The sequence below is a fragment of the Cavia porcellus genome, unplaced genomic scaffold (assembly GCF_034190915.1).
Source record: "Cavia porcellus strain 051 isolate PalLab524CR breed Dunkin Hartley unplaced genomic scaffold, mCavPor4.1 scaffold_45, whole genome shotgun sequence".
Classification (NCBI taxonomy): domain Eukaryota; kingdom Metazoa; phylum Chordata; class Mammalia; order Rodentia; family Caviidae; genus Cavia; species Cavia porcellus.
The window spans coordinates 2,714,902-2,733,465 of NW_026947528.1; the positions used below are offsets into that span (position 1 = coordinate 2,714,902).

At 39.3% G+C, this 18,564-nt stretch overlaps 1 long non-coding RNA gene across 1 annotated transcript; it reads left to right on the top strand.

Moving 5' to 3' along the window:
* The first annotated feature begins 566 nt into the window (after positions 1-566).
* Positions 567-17,203, top strand: LOC134474947 (uncharacterized). The gene is made up of 3 exons (XR_010045877.1): positions 567-834; positions 4,306-4,364; positions 17,105-17,203. It is a non-coding gene; the product is annotated as an uncharacterized LOC134474947 (long non-coding RNA).
* Positions 17,204-18,564: the final 1,361 nt, after the last annotated feature.

Sequence of the window (18,564 nt, forward strand, 5' to 3'; positions counted from 1 at the left end):
TGCTTCTACTTCTGTGGAATATACTGATAATCCTTGGCATGAACTGTTTAAACTAATAGGTCTCATAGATCCATTTGATTATCCTAATTCACCAATTGTGAGATGTCAAAAATTTAGTGACTCTGTACAAAACAATTTTGAGTATCTTTGGCACAGATTTAAGAGAAAAGCTGTGGGAATTGAAATCGCTGGAAGTGCCCTGAGGGTGGAATCACCCAAGGCTTTTGGAACTTGCAACCAGATTGCTTCAGATGCTGAGTGTAGAACTCTAAGACTTAATGTTTGCCCTGCTGGATGTTGGAATTGCTTTGTTTCAAATGCTTTCTGTTCTCCTGTTTTTAACTTTTGGAATGGTAATGTTTATCTTGTGCCTTTGCATTTCAGAAATGTTTAACCTTGTTTCTTTTGTACAGGGGCTTACAGTTAAGGGTTTGCCATAGATCTTGGAGGAGTCTTGGGACTTGGACTTTTGAGCAATGTTGAAGCTGTTAGGACTTTGGAAACTCTTGGAGGTGGACTAAATGTCTTTTGTATAAAGGATTTACATGAGTCCTGGGGGTCAGGGGTGGAATGTCATGGTTTATGTTTGTGTCCCCCAGGACTCATGAGTTTGCATTGTTCACATGTGATGGTTCATTGTATAGTGCTTGGATTGATGATGTCAGTGCTTAACCCACATAGGGGTGGAGCCAGGATGTGATGTAATGGCAGGAAGAAGGTGTGTTTTTCTCTTTGCTGGTTTGAGTTTGCTGTGGGTGGCCGACATGAACTGCGGTCCAGCCATGCCCGCCTGTCTTGGAGCCAACTGAGTGTGGACTGAAACCTCCAAAAACTGTAAGAAATAAACCTTTCCTTTCCCAACTTTGGGCTTCAGGTATTTTGTCTCAGCAACGAGTAAAAAGTAACTAAGACAAGGTGTATCAAACTCCTTACCTACTATATATCTGGTATGAGTTTGTGTTCTCTAAAATTGAAGAATGAATTTTAGGAATGACAGAGTTTAAGCATGGAATATATTTATTAGGAGAAGGAAAGATTCTGTCTGAGAGACAAGAAGGGTCTGAGTGGGTTGCCAAAGACTGTCTTTTTGAGGAACTTGTATAGAGTTAAATTATGAGGTTAGATGGGTCCAGGGTAGGGGAAAAATGGGAATCTGAAAGTTAAGCATAAGGCAGAGTAGAAAAGTGGTCAACCAATAAGGTTAATTACACAGGTAAAATTGATTAAATTGGGAGTGAATGGGAGAGCAAGTCATAGTAAGTGGGCAGGTTTAAGAGCAGAAACTCTTCTTGTAGAGGGTTGGGATGGTGACTCTTGAGTTCCTCAGGGTGATCAGAGAACTATTGGGATTGTCACTCCTTAGCACTTAGTTGTATTTAATTTAACTTTTGTTTTGAGATTTGGCCCACAGCAGGAGGTGATTGTCTCTTCCAATCCTGCAAGCAATCTGAACTTATTATCTGACTCCGTTGAGGGGCCAGCCCTGTTGTTATAGGCAGCTGAGTTAGTTAGAAATATATAGCCAAGGAGATAGCATCAGGTCCTAGAAGTGGCCAGCTCAGAAGCCCAGATACCTTGCAGCTATTGGGGAGACAGATACCTCCTGTTATGGGACAGGCCTCAAGAGAAAATACCAAGCAAATTCATCTATATCCTAAGAATTGATTTTCTAAATAGTTCCCTGTCACCCTGCTGAAGTCAGGAGTCACCCTCCCAATCCCATAGAGGAGAGTTACAGCTCTGTAAAATGCCTGCTTTGTATGACCTCGTTTCCCCATTTGTCTGCAGTGTAAATGATTTTGCCTGAATTATTAATTATATTGGCTAAACATAGCTCTGTCCAAAGTTATGCCCATCTGCCTTGTGAGTTCCCAATTTCCCCCACCTTAAACCCATCTCACCCCATGATTTATTCTATAAAGTCCCTAGAAGATACAGAGTCCTAGACAACCCACTTATGACCCCTCCTGTTCTCTTAGACAGAAACTTTCTGATAGGGTTTTCACTGTGGTAAAGGAGAGACTATAAAGTAAAAATGGCCATAATTCTAAGAAGGTAGAGAGTACCACATGACCACTAGACATCTGCCTTTTTCTGCTGGCTACGTGGTGAGGGAGATTATATCTACTTTTTGACTGGGGTGGTGCTTAAAGGTGGCATTGCTGGTGTGCCAGTAGCTGATAGGGACTCTTTTGATGCCACAGGTAAGTTGCCTAAGGGAGAGGTAAGTGACCTCAGGGTAAATGTCCCCTGGCCTGCTTCCCACTGCTGTAATATCCTATCTAGAGCAAAAACCTTTCACTTTTTTCTCTCAATAGTTATATTCTGCTCTTCACCTCCATTGTTCCTAAAATTCATTCTTCTATTTTATAGAACACAAACTCCTACCAGACACAGTAGGTCAGGAGTTTCATTCCATTATATCACTATCTGACTGCCTATATTTCTAACTAACGCAGATGCCTGTAACATTAAGAATTATTTATTTATTTCACTTAGCATAATTGTAGCTGATAAAATGTACTTAATGGATGTAGTGAAATATACGATAAAATTGAAAATATTATTAACACAGTTTCTCTGTCATCACCAATCATTTTCATCTTTCAGCTATGTGGGGAAATATAAAAGCAGCTCTCAGCAAATAGCAATGGTATAGTGCACAGTGTATTATTCACTGTAGTTACCATGTTATTTGTAAGTACTTCATAGATGACAAAAGAAACATTGAGCTTTTTAATGAACAACTATCAATTTCAATAGTTGTGCTCATAGCACTACATGGTGGTTGACAACTGTAGATTTTTCTTTGGTACCAGGGATTGAACTCCTGACCTTGTGCTTGCCAGGCAGGTGCTTTGACCACTGAGCTCAATACATAGTCTTATATATTTAGATTGTAAATGTGACTATTACCAATGTTTAATTTGCCATTGAAATATTTAATTAAAAATCTTGTTAATCTACATCTTCAATGAAATTATTTTCTTTCATTGCAGTTTAAAGCACTTTCTTTTTAGGTACTGGGGATCAAACTCACAACCTAGCACTTCTCAGGCAGGTGCTTATGCCTGCTGAGCTAAATCCAAGGTCCCATTAAATTATATTTTATTAAATGTATAAACATTACTTTATCCATTCAAATAGTATTGTTATTTTACTAGAGGAGGCCAAAGTAGAGAGGAATTGATATACAGTCAGAGAGGAAATGGAAACTCAAAGGAGTCAGTGTAAAAACCTAAAAACAACAATCCCTGCTAGAAGTACAACTGAAGAAAGCCAGAAGGTGAAGATGTAGTGACCATGTCTACATGCCTCCTGGAGAGAAAAACAATAGCTTGAAATGTACTACAGTTACCACCACCTCCTCCAGGAAGTCTAGAGAGGCATCGTTACCATACTCAATGACCAGAACAACTGGGTTATTGTTCCCACACAATCCCTTGGCTCATTTAACATAGTTTTTCTGGTTGACTTTTTCCAAGGTTCAATAATATTAGTTAAGCCACTACAAGTTTATAAGTTGATTGTAGTTTGAGACCCACACTGTACCCACATTGTGACTTTCCTGTAAAAATGACACTTGACAATAATTCTGTGCCTTAAACACTGAAGAACATTCCTGAAAATCCAGGGCTATTCTCTCTTTTTTCCCAGAAAACTTTCTGAACTTCTTTTGTTTTGTGACTTCATTCCTCAATGTTGTGAGTCAACAAACTTGGTGCATTTGACATCAAACAGGGCAGGATTATATTTGTCCTTTTTCAATTTGAATATGAAATATCTGCTAAAGGCCATGTTCCAAAGCCTTTGTGTGTAGCTACTTGGTCGCTCTGAGTTTAAGATTTCCATGAGGTTTTGGACCTCTTCATTCTAGTAAATTGCAGATTTATTGGTGGAAGGAGGTCACTGTTGTGCTGTAGCACTATAGGCACCATTTCTATCTCTGTATTTGTCACTGCTGCACAGATGCCACTACATGGCCAGCTTTCCTCGGCAACATCATTCCATAATTGCCAATTTAGATCAGCTTTCTTTCAGCTCTATTGTTTTTGTTTTCCTTTGATAGTCTTTCTCTCTCCCTTGGTTTTTTACATTTTTTATTTTTATTTTTGTTTTTAAAGACATAGTCTCACCTTGTAGTTCTGGCTGGCCTTTCACTCACTGTGTAGGTTAAATTGTCCTTGAATACATGACCATTATCCTGTTTCAGCCTCTTTAATGCTGTTGGAAAAGAGGTGGGCATCATAACACATGGTGTTTGTCATTTTTTCCCTCGTTTTCACTATTATTCTTTCATTCCAGGGGCACCGACATTTAATCCAGATGTTTGCTTGTGTCAGTAAAACTTTCTTCATGTTGAGGTGAGTTTGTGAACAACAGTACAGGAATTCAAGCATCCAAAGTATAAATTTGGAATTTAAGTAGCTGAACCACTTGTATACAGACATCTTCCCCATTTCAGAATCAAAACAAGTGGCCCTGAACTGGAAAGTTAAGCATTTTTAAAAGAGAGAATCCAAAAGACATTTGGAAACAATTTAACTCTTAAGTGAAATTTTATTTGACACCTGCATCCTGCTTCTTTTTTTAGCAGGTTCCTTTTTTTCTTTTGGTACAGCTGCTTTTGCTTTTCTCATGGAACTTATATCATGAGTAATTTTTAATTTCCCTGGGTGAAATACAGAGCACAAGATAGATGCAGGGCACAAGATGGCATCTTTTGTGTCAAGCTACAACACACCTGAGCTACAGTGTCAAGAATCAATATTTTCAAGGGTAAAAAGTACATAATGTTTGAATATTTCATAATTTGTGATATTCATTCTTATAATAAAGAATGATCTATAGTCAGGACAAGCTAAGCCTACCAGGTCTCTCCTTGCTTTCCACTGGTCTTTTCCTCATCATCCTTAAATACAATACTCTCTGAGTTCTTAATACTAATGCTCACATTTGATTGATATTCCTACCTGTGACATGCAGTAGTCTAGCCTGGCATCCCCAGCACATAAGAGATAGAAACTCATCTTGTGATTCCCTACACTCCAATGATGTTATGTGTTATATTAAACACTTTTCCTTAAAGGGAATGGCAGTTAATGAATACATGTGTATCTCATGACTGTTTCTTCATGTTTCAAATAACACCAGTAATTGTTTCAAGCATTAGGTGCACACCTGTAATCCCAGGACTTAAGAGGCTGAAGTAGGACAATCAGTTTGAATTTAAAGGACTAAGAAGTGAGTCCACAGTCAGCCTGAACTGCATAGGGAAATCCTGCCTCAAACAAATAGAAAATAATATCATATTATTGTGGATATCCTTGGGAAGAAGAACTCAACAGTTTGAAACTCTTAGGATCATACCTATTAGGTTTCATCTGGTGAGTATAAGAGACCATTAAAACTACCTTCAAGGATATGGAGAAAACTCAAAAAATCTTATTGCAAAATGTCATATAGATGTAATGCATTGCCCAACAAAATACCATTAGGATAGCTCACAAATGTAGAGAAAACATTTCTAAAATTCATTTGGAAACAGAAATGCTCTAGATCGCCAAAGTAATTGCTGGGCCACAAAGGCAAGTCTGGAAGCATCACAATTCCTGACTTGCTGTAATACTAGAAAGGTACTGTAAAAAATCAGCATAGTTCTGGCAGAAAAAACAGACCTGAGAATCGTCCAAAAAGACTAGAAAAAATGCAAATAGAACTACAAACACATTTTGCTACTTAGTCTTTGACAAAGGAGCCAAATAGGTTCAGTGGAAGAGAGATAGCCTCTTCAATAAATTGTGCTGAAGAAAATGACTTTCCTCATACTAAAGACTTAAACTGGACACATGTCTATCACCATGTAACAAATATTGTTAGGGCCGACGCCGCAGGGAAAGAGACCCCAAGGACTCAGCTCGTAGTGAGGAGTAAAAAGTTTATTACCATGCCCATGGGGTCCCCCAGGCAAACAAGTGCGGAGGGCCCCGAGGGGGAATTGTGTAGGGTTTTTAAGGGCGCAAACGGGAGGCAAGCGAGTTTACAGAAGCAGATTGCATTGGTTAATTTTGAGCAGCATAGGATTTGGCAGAAATTGATTGGAGGGGTTTGGGGTTGAGTAACCATGGAGACTGGGGGTCCTAGCCCAGTCACTATGTGCCCAGAACAGAACAGTTATTTGTCTTACTTATCTCGTTGAGACAGAACAACCTTGCAGGTGCATTCTTTCTTTTTTTTTTTTCTCTGCTCTGATAGCTCTGGGGAGTTAGGGAGTGAAACATTCTTTGCTGCTTTTTATAACTCGGGGAGGGGGTTATAGCAGGGGGGTCAACTCTCACATTCCCCCCTTTTCTTTTTTGATGACTTTTAATCTTAAAGGTCCTGTATTGGTAAGGGGTCATACTGTTGACGTAGCACCATAACCTTTACTTGAGAGATCTGAGCCCTCACAAACTGGGTTACTCGGTTAATGAGGTAAGGGGCTATAGCCATGACTATAATGAATCCAGCCAGGGGTCCCAGTAAAGGGAGAATATAGGGCAGGATTGATTCCCAGAAGGAGAACATTTTGGCTTTACTTGAAGGGGGCTCTCGAGATTTAATTTTTTTTCTTAGCTTTTTCATTGCATCTGTTTATAACCTTGTATGTGTCTTTAAAATCACAAGCTTTTAAGAACTTTGACATAGTTTATCAACTTGTTTACAACATAAGGCCCAGTAGGAGGATTAACAAAGGTCTTGTAGCTGTCATTAAAGCTGTTAACCAAAAGGAGAAAGAAAACCAACATTTAAATTTACTCTGTTTTATCATACAAGTAACAATTTTTAAGTCAGACAGAGGCCTCCTTGGGGTCTCTATAAAGGAGGAGAACACAAAATTATCAGTTATATTAGACAATCTTAAGCTTTAAAGTGTCTTTGGAAGAAATGACAGTTTACTTATTTGTAGGCTGACGGTCTTTTGAAGTTGGGACTTGTCTGCATTGGGAACGTTGAATCTAGGCAGGCTTTTAGCTATTTTGACAATCTATTGCGGCTCAAGAGATTTACGGTGAGGTCGCTCTCAAAAGATTTACGGTGAGGTCGCTTGTCTAGGTGTCTAGGCTCTTTAGCTGTAGTGGGCAGCAGCGAAGTAACCAGTGGATGGAAGTCACAGCTAGCTGAAAAGTCTGGGGAGACTTAATAAGATCTTGATTAGTTAAATTAGCTAATTTTTAGAAACCTCACATAAAACCTCAAAAGAGGAAATATCTGCAACATAGGGGGTGTATCACTCATGCAAAGGGGCAGAAGGAAAAGAGACTCACCCAGTTTTTGCCAGTTTTTAAGGCCATTAGTAATTATAGTCTTTAAAATCTAACTTATCTTTTTACCTTTTTTGAACTCTGAGGCTGGTAAGCCCAATCGAGTTTTTTTAATTGATCTGTAAAGCTTAGGTTAATTTGAGTTACTAGGCTATAAAAGCCAGGCCATTGTTGGACCCCACGGATAAAAAGGGAGACCAAATCAGAGAAACTGCTATCAGAGCTGACTCAGACTAAGTAGAAAACACTTATATTTTTGAAGTTTAGGCTTTTTATTTGTAAAATCTATTTTTTAGTGTTTTTAGGCATAGTCCCACGATAACCAGTGGTTTTTATTTGTTGCAGTACTTTTAGATTTACCAATTGGCACTGAGGGCATCTGAAGCTCACAGACTGGGCTAGCTTGATATTAGCCCCCGGAATCTCTTGGAAGTTGAGCTGCCAGATGTTGGTCTTTTTAAGTGCAAATGGGCTCTTGAGAGACATAACTGTTTTCATCAGAGAAGTAGGATGGAACTCTAGACAGTAGCTTATCAACTACATAAGGTCGATGTTCCGTGAGGTGATCAATGAGGCAACGAGGGGTCATCCTCAGGCAGCAAAGTAGCCGAGTTTGAAGCTGTTGTTTCTAGAAATAGTGCCTGATAATGTATGGCTCAGGAATTAGACATCCATCAGTCTGGTGGGGCCTTGATGAGAATCTCCAGTGAATAGGAGGAAACAATTAAGAGTTTGTGTCCAAAAGTCAATTTTTAAGCCTCCTTTATGAGGGGGCCATTGAAGAAATCACCGCAGACAGGGTGGCCATCTGGTTGCCACAGAACCAAGTCTCTTGGAAAGGTAGACAACAGGCCTCTGCCAGGGTCCCAAACTCTGGATCAGTCCTGTGGCTCTTAGAAATTTTGTACTTGTCTTTTAGTCACAGGGACTGGAATCCGTTAGATGGCTCACAACAACCAGTGTAGTCTTTTTCTGTGTAGACTGGTTCTGATAAGGTCGGGGGGGCTCGCATCAGAGCAGTTACTTTTTTTTTTTTTTTTGGCTGGCCTCTCTGATGTGATTGTTACTCTTTCAGCGGCCTGATCTGCCAAATTGTTTTCTCAGGTGAATAGCAGCAATCTGCTGACAGCCAGACTGCTGCCAGCAAATTTAGGATTTGTGGAGCCCTCTTTTTTTTTTTTTTTTTTTTTTTTAATCTTAGCTCTGGCCAAGGTTAAGAGACCTCGCTCTTAATAGATGGCTCTACGTATATGTATAGTAGCAAAAGCATATCTACTATCAGTATAGATGTTTACCCTCTTTTTTGTGGCTAGTTTTAGTACATCAGTCAAAGCAATGAGCTCCGCCTTTTGGGCAGAGGTGCCAGGCTCTAACCCTTTAACCCAGAGTACCTCCTTTTTGGTGGTCACTGTTGTCCCGGCCACTCATCTGTCTCTGCTGTTCTGGATGAAGCTGCTTCCATCGAACAGTTGTCGGCATTTTCCAAAAGCTGGTCAGTAAGATCAGCCTGTAGGTTCCGCTGCAGTTTGAGGATGTCAGCACACTCATGGAGAGGTGTCCTTTGTTCCTCCAGGTCATCATCAGGCATAAGGGTGGCTGGGTTTAAAGCTGAAGAAGTCTTGAATATCATTGACTCTGGGTCTAGAAGCAGGGCTTGACAGTAGAATTCTGGCATTGGAGAGCCTTTTTTTTTTTAGGAGGGGTTTTGATAAGAGTCTCTAAACTGTGAGAGGTTACCACAGAAATCACTTGCCCAAAGCGTGTTTCTTTGCTTTCTTAAGTAACATTGTCACAGTAGCTAGTATTTTAAGGTAGGGGGCCATACTCCTGTTACTGGATTAAGTCTTTTGGAGAGGTAGGCTATAGGCCTCTTTTAAGGGCCAATGTCCTGAGTTAGGACTCCTTTGGCAATGTCCCTGAGTTTATCTATGAACAAGATGAAAGGCTTTGTAACGTCAGGGAGTCCCAGGGCTGGGGCCTCTGTCAAGGCCCGCTTGAGCTGTTGGAAGGCCTGTTTATATTTATCAGTCCAGTTCAGCGAATTTTGAGTTTCTCCCTTATGGGAGTCATATAGAGGCAAGCTTTTCAGTAAAATTTAGCCTACAGTGCCCAACTGTCCCCAGAAACTCTCGTCTGGTTTTTAAAAGTTTTTTTTCATAGAGCAATTTTAACACCTTGGCTATCTTTTTGTAAATTTTTAGTTCTCAAAGACCTTTTTGTGCTATCTTTATTAACTGGCTGAGGGGCATTTTCTTAAACCTCTCAAACCTTTGTAATTTTTGTCTAACATGTGGGGCCGACTGAGTTATAAAGAGAACAACTGGCGATACTGGGAAACCTCCTTACCTCTGGATGTCCAGTCAGGGTAGCACAAAAGGAGAACATGGTTTTGGCATTCCGGATCAGAGTGCCGGCTTTATCTGGATGGCACACTGTTTTTTGTCCAAGGGTGTCACATGGCAGGCCATCATTTTGCTAAAATTATATTCTTAACAAAAAGGGCTTTTTTACAGGTAACAAAATTGTGCTGTATAATCTCCCAGATGTTCACAGCACATGTAAGAATTTGTATCTTATTTTTAGTATCACCTATAATCTCATTTTAATGAAAACGTTTTGCAGCAAAGTACAATCTTATGTATACTTTTACCAAAACTGATCTAATACTGTCAAATTTTAAACACATTTACTTTTTGTCAAACCTGTTATTTGCAGTACTATAAATCAAGACAAATAAAATTTACATCCTCTTGAGCCTTCTACAACTTACAATAATACCTCTCAAACTAAGCTTTAATCTTTTTTTATATTTTGGCATAGCCAGACACCTTTACTTGAAGACCACTCTCTTTGTCCCTCTTTTTACTATTACCAGTCAATTAACTTTTTTTTTTACTTCTCAGACAACATCAAAACTCTCAACAAAACCCTTGAAGTCACCTTTTAGTAGTCCAAAACATACTTATTTTATGTCTTTTTACCACATAAAAATGTTGTATTTTAAAAACAAAACTGTAACCTTTTAATTGGCTCAAACATAGTACCACCTGGTTTTTACTTGGCAAAGTTGATATGATTTTTAATAACCATAGATATACATATATATATGTGTACATGTTTACATTTTCATCAGAGAGAAAAAATACTCCTTTTAAAAGGCATGTCAAGGTTGCAAGCAATCAATTGAAGTCTTACATATTAAACAAGGCACCACAACATTAAAGACACAAACAAAGGGAGCTTCTTGTACAGTTTGGTCAGCTAAAGGAAATAATTTTTTTTTTATCATGAACCTTGAATCTAATAAGCCATATGGATCCTGTAACAGAAATGGGCAACAAGCCCCTAAGTTAGTAACAAGTTTAAACAGGCAACCAAGGAGAGGGCGGAGGAAGGAAGGGTTTTACCCACGGTGGGGGCTCTTTCCTGAGGTTTTGCCATGCCAAGATGTAGGTGACCTGGTGGCCCTCTGGTCCGGGGCGGAAGATGATGTTCTTAACTGCTAAGATGAGGGGATGGTGGAAAGTCCCCTCCGGTGGCCAACCCACGGAGAATGTGGGCCACTCAGACGAGCAGAAAGTCTGTCATTTACTTTTTTAACCTGTAAGGAGAGATTGTGAGCCCTCTCTCAAACCTCCGACCAATGGTCGAGGGTGAGGGACAATGGGGATGATGTCGTCTGTCTCATGATGTTCTGAAGACAAAGAGTGGTTAGCATACGCGCGACACAACAAATAACCGATCACAACAGTCACAACACACAGGACAAACAGGCCGGCCACCTCACTCTCACGCATTAGTTTCACATCAAACGAGTCACCTTAGGGGTGCCTCCAGATTGGCCCGGACGGACCACAGATTGGGAATGAAATTCCCCGAACGAGTCACCTCAGAGGGTGTCTCCGAATTGGCCCGGACGGACCACAGATTGGGAATGAAATTCCCCAAACCGATAGGAAAATCCTATCGCAAACGGTGAGTCACGGAAAACCGTGTGGGGCGTCCCCCGGTCACCAGAGAACAGAGAACAGATAACAGATAACAAAAACTGGTAACAAAAATTGCCCAGTTGGCTCGGGGCGTAAAATACCGGTAGATTGATCCTCAGAGTAAAAATAAGAAGCGACCGGTCGTACTCACCCACCGCAGAGCCGTTGAGGTCACCTCCCGTGAGGCGTGTTATCTCGGTGGGGCCTCCAAGATGTTAGGGCCGATGCCGCAGGGAAAGAGACCCCAAGGACTCAGCTCGTAGTGAGGAGTAAAAAGTTTATTACCATGCGCATGGGGTCCCCCAGGCAAACAAGTGCGGAGGGCCCCGAGGGGGAATTGTGTAGGGTTTTTAAGGGCGCAAACGGGAGGCAAGCGAGTTTACAGAAGCAGATTGCATTGGTTAATTTTGAGCAGCATAGGATTTGGCAGAAATTGATTGGAGGGGTTTGGGGTTGAGTAACCATGGAGACTGGGGGTCCTAGCCCAGTCACTATGTGCCCAGAACAGAACAGTTATTTGTCTTACTTATCTCGTTGAGACAGAACAACCTTGCAGGTGCATTCTTTCTTTTTTTTTTTTTTTCTCTGCTCTGATAGCTCTGGGGAGTTAGGGAGTGAAACATTCTTTGCTGCTTTTTATAACTCGGGGAGGGGGTTATAGCAGGGGGGTCAACTCTCACAATATAAGTCAAAGTAGATGAAAGATCTAAATATTAAAACAGAAACACTAATGAGGCTTCGTGAACAAAATACACATTTTAAAGAATCAACCACTGGGACCCCACCTTATTAAAAATATTTGTACATCAAAAGAAGTCACTAACAGTGTGAAAACACAATGCACAGAATGGGCAAGGGATATTTTTCTATTTTCTGATAATCTCTTCAATATCCTTTTCCAATGTACTATAAATTTCCATATGTAAGTCCTTTACTTTCTTTGTTAGGTTCTTTCCAAGTATTTCATTTTCTTGGAGGCTATTGTAAAGGGTCTGGTTTCTGTAACTTCTCTCTTGGTGAGTTTGTTTATTGTATACAGAAATACGATTGATTTTTGATTGTCAACTTTGTCTCCAGCTATGTTATTGAATTTGGTTATTAATCTAGGACTGTTTTGGTGGAATTTTTGGCATCTTCTATTTAGAATATCATCTCATCTGTAAATAATAACGTTTAACTAATTTCTATTATATACTTATTCTTATTTCTCTCTTTTGTCTAATTGTTCTGCCTAATGTTTCCAGAGCTATATTGAATAGGAGTGGTCATAATAGTCATCCTTGTGCTTTTTATAACTGTAGAATGAAAGTTTTCAGTTATTCTCCATTTAGTATGGTGCTGGATTTTCATTGTCATTGTCTGATTTTTTTTTTGTTTTTGTTTTCTTTTTTATCAGTACTGATGATCCTACTCATGACCACACAATTGCAAGGCAGGTGCTTATTCCACTGAGCTAAATCCCCAACCCTGTCATTGTTTGATTTTATCAGCTTGAGATAAAGGTCATCTGTAGTTATTTAGTGTAGGGTTTTTATCACAAATCAGTGCTTGATTTTATCAAAAGCTTATTGTGCATTTATTGAGATGATCACCATGTGATTTTTGTTTTTGCCGGAGTTGATATGACATTTAAATTTGTTGATTTGCATGTACTGAAACATCCCTGCCTTCCTGGGGTGAATCCAAGTTGTTCAGGTTTTAAAATCTTCTTAATGATTTGCTACATTCACCTTGCTAGTATCTTGTTAAGGATTTTTGTATCTATGTTCATTAGGAAAACTGTCCTATAGTTTTCTTTTTCTGGTTGGGTTTTTCTATGGTGTTAGTATCAGGGTAATTCTTGCCTCCAGGAGTGAGTTAGGGAGAACAGCTTCTCTTTCAAAGTTATTAAACAGCAATGGCCATAAATTTTTTTCTACATTTATTGTAGAATTCAGCAGTAAATCCATCAGGAACTAGAATTTTTTTATGTTGGTCATTTGCTTTTCTGTTGTTATTGTTTTTCTTTTTTTTTTAATGTGCTCATGAGACAGGCTCTCATTATTCAGTTCAGGCTGGCCTTGAGCTTACTTTGTAGCCTTGTTTAGTCTCGAACTCACAACAATCTTTGTACCTCAGCCTCCCAAATTCTGGGATTACAGCAATGCACCACCATGCCCAGCAGCTGATAAAATTTTAATTAGATCTTCATTCTCATTAACTGATACTGTGTTTTGTAGAATTTTTATATCTTCTTGAATCAGATTTGGCATTTCATATGTGTCTAGGAATCAGTACAATTGTATATTTTTAACCTATGAAAGTATAAGCTTTTCAAGGAGATATTGATGCTCTTTTGAATTTTCACAGGATCTGTAGTTATTTTATTCTTCTGATTCATCAATGCATGGTTTTCAGTCTTTATTTTTTTCTTTTTTGATATGGTTGTCCAAGGGTTTATCAATTTTGTTTATTCTTTCAGTGAACCACCTCTTTGATTCATTAATTCTTTGAATTGTTTTCTTGTTCGGCATTGCATGAATTTCTTGCCTGGTCTTATAATTCCCTCCCTTGTATGGGATTTGTGTTTGTCTTGCCATTCTTCTTCTGGAAGATTGAGATGCAACATTTCATTATTTGTGTTCTTTCTATTTCCTGATGTGAGATTTGACTACTATAAATTTCCCTATTTGGACTACTTTCATTGAATCCCATAAGGTACAGGATTTTCCATTTATATTCTTTTTAGGTTGTAGGTATTTTTAAGTTTCTTCCTTTATTTCATCTGTCACCCATTGTTTGTTTGGGAGAGTGTTATTTAATTTCCATATACTTATGAAGTTTTTGCAACTTCTTTTACCATTATTTCCCAATTTAAAGACATGCTTAAGATTACTAGCCTAAGCTGCAAAGTCAATCAAGTAATACAAGGATTAAGTTGTTTTTGTACGTCCATTGCTATCAACTCAGCATGTCCTCTAAACCAGTCAGATGGTTGGTGGTGGGAGGAGGTGATTGGCCTCTCCCAGCCAATGCAGTGGTTAGCTCACAGGAAATGTAAGTTATTTTCTTGCTTTTCTTCTGAGAACCAGAATAGCTTCCACAGAATCACACTTGGGCACATTGGCTAGTTTCTCCTACCATTCCCCATATGACTTCCACCAGCTCACAGGAAGGGCAGATTAGCTTTCTAATTTATCCTCTCAGGCCTGGGATGGCTCAGGAGTGTTAATTATGTCATCAGGATGACTTAGTGGAGACATATCATGAAATCTGCATATTTATGTGTGTCTCCTTCAAAAAATAATTCATATGTAGGTCATTGATTGGAGTGGAAATCTCTTGAGGAAAGTTGTGTCATGTAAGAGGATTTGGCATTGGTGAACCAAAAAAATACAGTGGAAAAGAAGAGCTTCTGTATACTTAAATTGTCTTTAACAGGTTTAAGACAATTAAGACAGGTTAGTTTGATACTTGGTCCTGCCATCATCCAACAATACCATTTCAGTGCTGAGTCTTTAAAACAGATACATTTTATGTTGAATGTTGGGGTCTTTTCCTAGAAACCGAGATGCCAAAATGGTGTACCAAAAAGGCTCTAAGAAATGCGAAACACAGCATGAATTTCAGGGTTGCAGGAGGAGAGAGATCCTTGGCAGAGCTCATCAGTCTGCTAGCCAGCTGGCCAAATCATGCTGGCAGGAGTTGAGTGGACAATGGAGGAAACCTGATCAGGATCTTGGGAGAGGTTCAAGACCCTCTCAGAGCAACAGATGATCCCAACTGCAGAGAACTATCCCACAGAATGTGTCTAGGTGGCCTTGCCTGTGGCGTCTCCTGCCCCCTGAGGCATGTCTTCATTCTCAGTTCAATCATGCCTGTGCCACATCACAGCCCTGCATGAATATTCAGCTTCAATGGCTCCAACATATCCCTTCTATTTGTTTGTTTGATACACAGATGGGTGACCAGCAGAAGATGGAGAGGCTGTGTTAGAGCTCCCACCACTGCACAGTCCATCCATTCATAATGGTAGTCAGTTAGCAGCATAGCCAGTAATTGTCAGAGGATGTGGGTGATCCGAGATTCACCCACAGACAATATTTTACATTGCACTGTACCTCCAGAGGCCAGACTTTTCCGCAGAAGGTTCAAGCCCATGCTGACATAAGGACTGCACTAAGGACAATTGGTACGTTACTTCCTATCAAGGCCAGTTAGGTCTCCTCAAGAAAAATCTTATAACCTTGCATAGCTCCTCATATCTCTTCTGTCACTGTCCACCACCTGGAAGAGTTCGGGCCATTTCTTGACTATGTTGATTTCTTGGAAACCTTAGGAGATTATTCTGGTGATTTGTGACTCTCCTTAGGCACACCTTGCACCAAAGTTCATTTTCCTGTCTGGTCTCATCATCTTCCTGATCAGAATAGTAGGTACTCACTGAGTATCTTCTGATAAGGCAAGCAGGGCAAGCAGAATTTCCTTTACATCTTGGGTCTCCTCCAAGATTTAAGTGCTGGGGCCAAAATATTGGCTATCCATTTAGCCCATCTGTGTCTCTCATTTTTGGTCTCTAAATGTTAGCTGTTGGACATCCAGAAGAAAAGATTGATAACAATACAGTATATTAGAGGCAGTAAGCTTAACATTACTATTTTATCTAAACATAAAAAACCTCAGAACGTTAAATGTATTTTCTACTAACTATCGATATTTTAACATTTGAATACCTACAATGTTAACAGTGACATATTTTACATAGTAAATCAGAAATCAGAGCCATACATATTATTGTATCATGATATCCTTGCAATAATCTGAATTTCTCTTTTGACATAAAATATCCATTCTGATCAATCACCCTTATCTCATACCCAAGAAGTTTCTTATATATTATTGACCAATTTACTGACCTTTAGTGGAATGTGAATCTCACAAGTCTTTGGTTTTAGCAGAGGTATGAACATGAAACAAAAGTCTGCTACCATAAGTAATCCCCATTTTAAAATCTTGGAGGCCTATGTCTATAGAAATATGAATATATCTAAAACATCATGAATTTGATAACAATCAAGTGTCATAAACATGTGAAACCTTTACACAGGCATCTTCAATCCAAAAAATGTATTAATTCTTTTGATAATGACCAATGTGAACATTTTGAAGTACGTTTCATAACTTTAGTTACGGTGTCTCCTATAAAGCTATGGAAATCATTGAGGTCCTTGATCAACAAACAAGCACTGGTTAAAAATGTTACCAGGCAGCTGTTTTTTGATTTATCAATCAGAACCCTGTCCAGCAATCTCAGTCCTAAGGGATTTTGTTTATTCATCCTAATAATATCATTTCTAAATAAAGAGACTATCAAGTCAATGATAAATAACAACATATTCCATTCATATACCCAGTCTTTGTAACATTTGGAACAGCTGGCAAACAAGGTAAAAGCACACTTTATAAATTCACTGCCAAAAGAAATCTTTGATTATGTGATCCAGATATGGAAAAAGAAAAAGATTACTGAGCTCAAAATGAAAGGAACAGCTGTTCACAGAGTAGACAATTGGATAAACATAGACAATCTGTGAGGATTCAAACAAACACAGAAATGAGCACAGAGCTTGTGGGGGTCTGTGAGAACCCTTTAAGTTCCTCAGAGGCCATTTGTGTAGTTTTCCCATATCCCTTTGTTAAACTAGCTCATCTCTTACAACCCATGCTCCCAGTGCTGGAACACCTGTACACCTCAAGCACTCAGATTGTTACAAGCTGTTCTGGGCCACTTGAGCACTCCTGTATGGGCATATTTTCTTTTCTTCTTTACAGGTTTGAATGATTACTAGCTCATCAACTCCAAGCAACTGCTTACAAACAGACTGAACAAACAGACAACTGATATATGGACGGACTGAAGAACATCTCAAAATATCAGAGTGTACTTGAGCATATCCTTAAGCTCAATTACAATACCTTCTAACAAAGTTAGAGTCTATAATTATAAAACAATCAGTTGAATTTTTTATAGACCAACTAGCTGAGATCCTGTATAAAAGGAATTGAGGCTTGAATCAGGGAGAGCTGAAATGGTGGAATTATGACGAGGAGCCTGTGGTGCCAATGCATTCATGCAGGGCAAACACAATAAGCAGAAATCCACACAACACCTTGGCAATAACACAGAAACATCCCCTCTTCCCCAGATCAGCAGGGACAAGAGCCTCTGCCCACAAGGGTCTGGGGGGTGTTTTGTAAAATACAAAAGGCTTTGTCAGAGGTATATTCTGGTAAAAACATATTTGAACTAGGGAAGATGAATGCTTTGTTGGGAAAGAGAAGTGACTTAAAGTAAATAGCACCATCGACAGAATAGTAAGAACCTGAGCAGGAAGTGCACTATTCTTCTTTACTTGTTTCAAGAGAAGAGATTTGAGGGTATAATGAGCTTGCTCAATGATTGCTTGTCCAGTGGCATTATAGGGGATATAAGTTACTTGAGAAATGTTCCATGTGGAACAAAAGGAAGCAAAAGCCTGTGAGTTATATAGGTTGGACCATTATCAGTTTTAAGGTAGGAAGATATACCCATGACTACAAATGTAGCCAGGAGATGTTGAACTACATGTCGGGCAGATTCACCATGCAGTGGTGAAGCACAAATAAAACCAGAAAATGTATCAACAGAAACATGAAGAAATGAAAAAGAAATCAAGGAACAGTGTGTGGCATGTTCCAATGACCAAAGGTCATTGGAACAGAGGCCATGAGAGTTGAGAGCATCACAGGGAAAAGGGTGAGGCATGGCAGCACAATGGAAACCAGTGAAAATAAAAGCTTTAGCTTCAGAAGGTGGAATGTGAAACAATTTATGCAAGGAACAAGTGTAGTGGTGGAAAAAAGACAGGGCGTTTCTTAGTGTTATCAAAAAGAGGGTAGACTACAGAGTAAGCCCAAGGCCAGACTGAACTGCATAGGGAGAACCTGCCTCAAAATGGCCAAAAAAAGGAGTGCGGGCTGTAGAGTATATGCAATCCTTGATCAGAAATAGCATTATCTTGTAAGAAGCCAGGTAGGTATAAATGACTACATATATATAAAGGAAAAAGAGCAGCATTGTGAGGGCAAAGAGGAGCCTGTAGATGTAAAAAAAAAAGACACTAAATGTGAGCCCATTTCCACAGGAGTGATAAAAACAGAAGATAATTTAGATAAAAACTTAAGAAATAAAACAGAAGAAAACTAGCTCACTTCTTAAATTCCGTACTGGAATACCTGTTCACCTCCAGCAC